This window comes from Pistacia vera, unplaced genomic scaffold, assembly GCF_008641045.1.
Source record: "Pistacia vera cultivar Batoury unplaced genomic scaffold, PisVer_v2 Contig134, whole genome shotgun sequence".
Taxonomy (NCBI): domain Eukaryota; kingdom Viridiplantae; phylum Streptophyta; class Magnoliopsida; order Sapindales; family Anacardiaceae; genus Pistacia; species Pistacia vera.
In genome coordinates this window covers 213,401-219,864 of record NW_022195402.1, presented here as the reverse complement: position 1 = coordinate 219,864, position 6,464 = coordinate 213,401, and the positions used below count along the sequence as shown (strand labels likewise).

The 6,464-nt window shown below is 37.0% G+C and overlaps 1 pseudogene; it reads right to left on the bottom strand.

The window, feature by feature from the left end:
• Nucleotides 1-3,754: 3,754 nt before the first annotated feature.
• LOC116122436 lies at nucleotides 3,755-6,060 on the bottom strand (annotated as a pseudogene).
• Nucleotides 6,061-6,464: the final 404 nt, after the last annotated feature.

Here is a 6,464-nt window from a genome sequence, read left to right as displayed (position 1 = left end):
GTGTACCCGTCGATTATGCACATAGTCCAAAAATGAAGGAACATCTGGATAGCAACATTGTTCAGCACTTTCAACTGTATGAGATTTTTGAAAGCAAACAATATCTCCATCTTGAAGCTGCAACAGAGACAATGTGTTGGTTTTTAGAGCTGGAGTATACTAAGGAAAGAGGACCAAAAACAGACGTGAGAGAGAGCTGTAGAGAGAGAAAATCTAAACTGAAATTTGCTCTATTTTACATTCAAAAAACAGGGTAGATTTATACAAAGCACACGCCACTGTTCCACCTAATGAAAATACAAATTCAAATTTAAACTTACTACCCCTACTAATACACGTACAAGCATGAGTGAAATAACATTTAACCAAACCTAATACACCTATACATGTCACTGAACCAATCCAATACAGTGACTCAAAATCTACTTCTGCATGAACAGAGGGAGACCGACAGGCGGTAAAACTGCAGTTCAAAAATTTCTGCCAACTTCTTCACTTCTAGCATGGTATCACCATTCAACACTCCTCCTTGATATCATTGCTGGAAACATCAAGTCTGAACTGAAGATATTCAAACTTGGCTTTGGACAATGGCTTAGTCATGATGTCTGTAACCTGTTCTTCTCTATTAAAGAGAACTCCTCCTTCATTGCAGCTTCTCCACACATCAGATTTGACTGCCTCATTGTAGCTGGTTGGTTCTAACTCAGCCACATTGCACCTCTCATAAATTTCAGATATTGGCTTTGTACCTCTGACTGGAACTTCATCAACTTCATCTGAATTCACTTCTTCAATCTGACTTTTGGGCATTCTATCTTGCTAGAGGCTTGGCTTGACTTCAACCTAACTTTTTTTCAAATTCCAAACAGTACACTCGTCCACCTTGACATCTCTACTAACCATGTTAGCTGAATGGTTTTGAAAAACAACCTTTCCCCACTCTACTGGGAAGTTTTTTCCTTGCATCCTAACTCTCATTAACTCATTCCCATCACATTGTATAATGACACATACTGAGTTTTTAAAATGCACAGAGTAATTCCTCTCAAGCATTTGTCCTACACTAAGTAGGTTTTGACTGATTTTAGGAACAAATAAAACATCAGATATAATCTTGATACCTGACTTGGTTTGGACAGAAACATTTCCCTTGCCTTTGACCTCCAGCAGCTCTCCATTTCCCACTTCAACTTTGGACTTGTAGCTTTGATCTAAGCTCACGAAATTGGACATGTTTGGTGACATATGGTTGGTGCAACCACTGTCAATTAACCACACCTCTTGATCAAAATCAGCTGCACATCCTAAAGACATAAACAACTGCTCAGGTTCTTGAGTCTACTGTTAATTCTCCACTGCCTGGGATTGATGCTCCTGTTGCCCTCCTTTGTTCTTACACACCCTTTCTACATGTCCACACTGCTTACAAGATCTGCATTGTATGCCAGGCCTAAACCAACATCTATTTTCAGAGTGGTTCTTTTTCTTGCAGTGAGGACAAGGAGGAAAGGTTCTTAGTCCCGCATTTTTTCCTCCTTCGTTGTTAACTTCCTCCTTTCCCTTCTATGTAGCATACTTCCTGTTTTGGCTTGCTATCATGGCTCCTTTACTTGAGTCTTCTTGCCTCAGCAACCTCTTCTACTTTTGTGCTTGAAGAGCATGCACAAGTTCTGCTAAGCTGATCTGGGACAAGTCTTTGGAGTCTTCAAGTGAAGAGATTTTTGCCTCAAATCTCTTAGGTAAACTGACCAAAACCTTCTCTACTATCCTCTTGTCAGTCAACTCTTCACCAAGTAGCTTAATCTTGTTCACCACATTCATCAGCCTATCCACATACTCCTTGACAGACTCAACCTCTTGCATCTTAATCATCTCAAATTCTCTTCTCAAGTTTACAACTTGCATGTTGTGTGTTGTATTGTTACCCCCAAACTCCTCCTTAAGCTTATCCTAAGCCTCTTTAGGAGTTCCACACGCCATAATCCTAGTGAAGACTTGGTCTATCACTGCCGAGTGTATGTAAGATAGGGCCCTTGGTGCTTTAGATGTCTCCTCTTCATGAATCCTGATTTGGTTCAGTGTGGGGTTTGCTCCCAACTGAGGAACTTGCTTCTCCTCCTCCACGTATTGCCACAACCCATGGCCTCTTAAATAAGTCTTCATCTTGATAGCCCATACATGGAACTGATCTCCATTGAAGATGGGTAGAGAAAGTAAAGCTGGAGTTGCTGCCATGAAGATGATTACGTATGGTGTTGAGTTTTGTTAAAAGGTTTTTGTTTTTCCAGGTCCTGAAAGATCACAATAGCTCTGATACCAATTGTTGGTTTTTAAGGCTGGAGTATACTAAGGAAAGAGGACCAAAAATAGATGTGAGAGACAGCTATAGAGAGAAAATCTAAACTGAAGTTTGCTCTGTTTTACATTCAAAAAACAGGAGTAGATTTATACAAAGCACACGCCACTGTTCCACCTAATGAAAATACAAATTCAAATTTAAACTTACAACACCTACTAATACACGTACAAGCATGAGTGAAATAACATTTAACCAAACCTAATACACCTAAACATGCCACTGAACCAATGTAATACAGTGACTCAAAATCTGCTTTTGCATGAACAAAAGAAGACCGACAAGCAGTAAAACTGCAGTTCAAAAATTTATGCCAACTTCTTCATTTCCAGCATGGTATCACTATTCAACACAATGCCAGAGTTAAACATTATCACAAGGAAAACAAATCACACCATGTTTGTTATGCATAACATTTACCTCACTAGCTCGAATTGTATATCTACAGTCAATGGGTTCACACATCACGCTGGGCTCAAACATAATTTCTTGAATATCAAAACATGAGTAAGTTAACATCCTCAAAATAATGCATAACCATGATTTAAATATGACATGCCAACTGATTATCAAATAAACCAACATTCCAATACAACCTCTAGAATGGACTTAAACCACAAAATCCCCATAACTAGAGATCTTAGCTCTCAAACAACTCAACTCTTCATGGTCCACATTTTTAAAGGACAATATTAAAAGTCAACCCTTAATACATCAGTCACTCCAAATAACCAAAGCATGGAGAGACAGACAAGTGGATTGAAATGAGTTGCATACCAACAAGTACCCTACACACTCTAGGGCAGAGAGCAAAAAATTATCATAATTTTATGCTCAAAAGCAAGGATGACATTGGCTTCAAGTCCAAGCATAACTGTTGGTTTGAATGCTGGAATATGCAAATAAAGAAAAGAATTCGGAGAGAACAAGCATACTTCATTGAATATCAAAGAACAAACTTATACACAATATTACTTAGAGTCCACTATTACAACCACTCTAACAGGGACCTTTTTTACATGATTAAAACTAAGCCACATAGTATAAACTAATACATTACAATTAAGGGACATAAAGCCATATTTCCGGCTGTAGCAACCTAATTACATCACAATAAAAACATCATCCAGCTGCCCCTAAACCAACTTCTTCCAGCACAACAAATTGAACTCCCTTGGCGCCAAAAAAATCTTCAAACAACTAACCCTTGAATATTGCATTTCCAGCAAAATATCATAACTTCATCACTCCTCCTTGATATTTTGCTGGAAACACCAAGTTTTAGCCTTAAATCTTCAAACTTGGCTTTGGACAAGGCCTTTGTCATTATGTCTGCAATATGATTTTCTCCTCTGCAATGCACTAAGCTGACTTCCCTACATTGTTCAACTTCCCTCATGGCATGGTACTTAATCTTAATGTGCTTGATATGTTGTGGAGAATAGGATTTTTGGCCATAGCTACAGCAGACTGATTGTCACACAAAATCAATGTCGGACTTTCTTGATTTTGCTTTAAGTCATCCAGGATTTTCCTAAGCCATACGGCTTGGTTCACGACTACAGCAGCAGAGATGTACTCTGCTTCAGCTGTGGACTGAGCCACAGTCTCTTGTTTCTTTGACAGCCAACAAATTGCACTTGAGTTATCCAAGAAAAATAATCTCTAAATCAAATGGAGTTATTCCAAAAGAGGAAAAAAAAATACACTCACAAACACAAATATACAATAGAAAACAACAAAATACTATAGCTCTTCTTTCGCAAGGTCATAAAGCTTGAAGAAAATTAATATATCTTCTTTTGTCTTGTCAAGTGGAGCAATAGGCTGTAAATCCTGAACAGAAAATGCAAACGTAAATGACATTTATTTTGATTAGTAAGCAACTCTAAATTAAATATTTTTGAAGGTTGTTTAGCTTTAGGTAATTTTGGTATTATCATAACTGTACAAATAGCTATAGAAATCAGCATATCAACTTTATAGTAGTAGCCTCACTGAGGGATGCTTCTATTCTGCTAGTGGACACCTACCCACATGTATCCATTACTTTTTTTCAATATAATGTCCATGTTTCTTTAAAAATAATAGAAATAACATCAATAAGATCACTTAAAATATGATGATAGTTCAAGGAAGAAACCAGAAAGCCTAAATAGGAAGGAAAGGATTACCAGTCCACGCTCTACTTCCAAGAACAACTTCAACTCTCCATTATGAACCCTATCTGATATCCCCCTCAGCTACCCAACCTAAAATACCAAGATAAAAAAAAAAAAAAAAAAATGAAACTAGGTAATGCATATCTTCACATCCTCAGGCACTAGAACCACTAACAGAAGTGCCCAATTTATATAGTAAAACCATTTGGAGTAATTACCCCCCAACGGAAAAATGGAAGAAGACATTGCCAAAGCTGATGACAATTTGATACAATATTGCAGAAATAAAACATAATGTTGGAGATAAGGAACATCAATTATCTCATAACAAATGCATAGCAAAATTTAAATGTATATTTTCATATAGAAAACCTAAAACATAAAAACTATAGATTTGTGAAACTACCACAAAGTGTTGTACCATTAGCAAGAGCAGAAAAGAAATACAGTGGATGGGAATTAGCACATACACTAAAACAAAAGATCAAAATCATAATCCTGAATAAATGAAGAACAATGATCAGAACAATTCACTAGTTCTTCCAAGGAAACATATGGATATTAATTAACAAGGAAATTACAAATCATACAGGATTACATATTTGCCTAATATAGACAATTGCAAGCAACATATTAGCAATGGCCCCAAAGAAGAATGTTTGTTATAATTATTACATCACAAGGAGTCCCTTGAATAAATTTGGCGTTGCCCCAAACTAAACAAACCTGTCGCAAAACTCTAATAGCAAGTAGAACTACTTACAGTTTGTGTTTCCTCTGACGGTGTCAATGGCCGATTAGGGCAGTATGTATGGCTCTGGCGCTTTTCCCACAGCCAAAACTACTGAAGTTGCATTGGAATAACAAACTAGTTAGCAACCTCTTGCTGCACACACCATCCATCACATCAAGTCACTGATTCAATACATTGAAAAACCACACTAATGCAACATATAAAGAGTTAGAGAGGCAGAGATGGAGGAGTGTAAATTCACCAAAATAAAAACATCACAATTGCTGGTAAGAACACATTAGATACTCCAAAATGATGGTACCTTGAAGAGGTAAAAACGTATTTGCTTTTGAATACGGAAACCCCTGACTTTGTCATGATCCACAAGATCAAAATATGTATGCCCTCTAATTTGTTCCACAAGGTCCTCATCTCGTGCAACCTAGAGATATCATTTAACTACTAAGAAGATATGCTTAACTAAGTGTCGATATTAACTATAATCAATAAATTTAGTAGTTAGAAAACAAAGATTGAGAGGACCAACCTTTATAATTCTATAAAGGTGTGCCTCCGCCTTTTCTTTCTTCAACCTCTCCTAGGAAAAATCCATTATGTACTTCATAGCAGAGACAAGGAATGGAAACATAAAAAGTAGTTAATTGGATTATACACAGAGAGAGCAAAGGAGATCACCAGAAGGTGGTCGAAAAATCATGAGACACGAAGAGGTGGAGTCTTTTATTATATTTCTCATTTGAAAAATACAGTTTCACCTGGATGGATGTACTAATGTTACTGGCCATCACACAGTAGCCATAATAAGCACACTCAAATTATGCATGTTCTCTTATTGCTTCGTAATTTAGATCAATCATGAAATGGTAAAATAATGATTTAATTTTCTTCTTAATCTTGGCTTGAAAGTGGAGCCCCACCAAACACTACAATATTTGGGAAGTGAGAAACAATGGTCTTTTGCCATGTAGGTGACCGTGAGGAGGCTCAATCCTCAAATCTCATGGGAACAAACCACATCAACTATCCAGCTAAGCCCACATGGGTGTCAAGGACTCAACCATAAACACTATATTTCATATAATGTAGGGATGGAAAATTCATTGCATGGCAGTATAGATCTTTTAATATTTCTTATGCTCTATATCTGATTTAACATATTCCTCCGCTAAGATGAAAAGGAATGATAAAA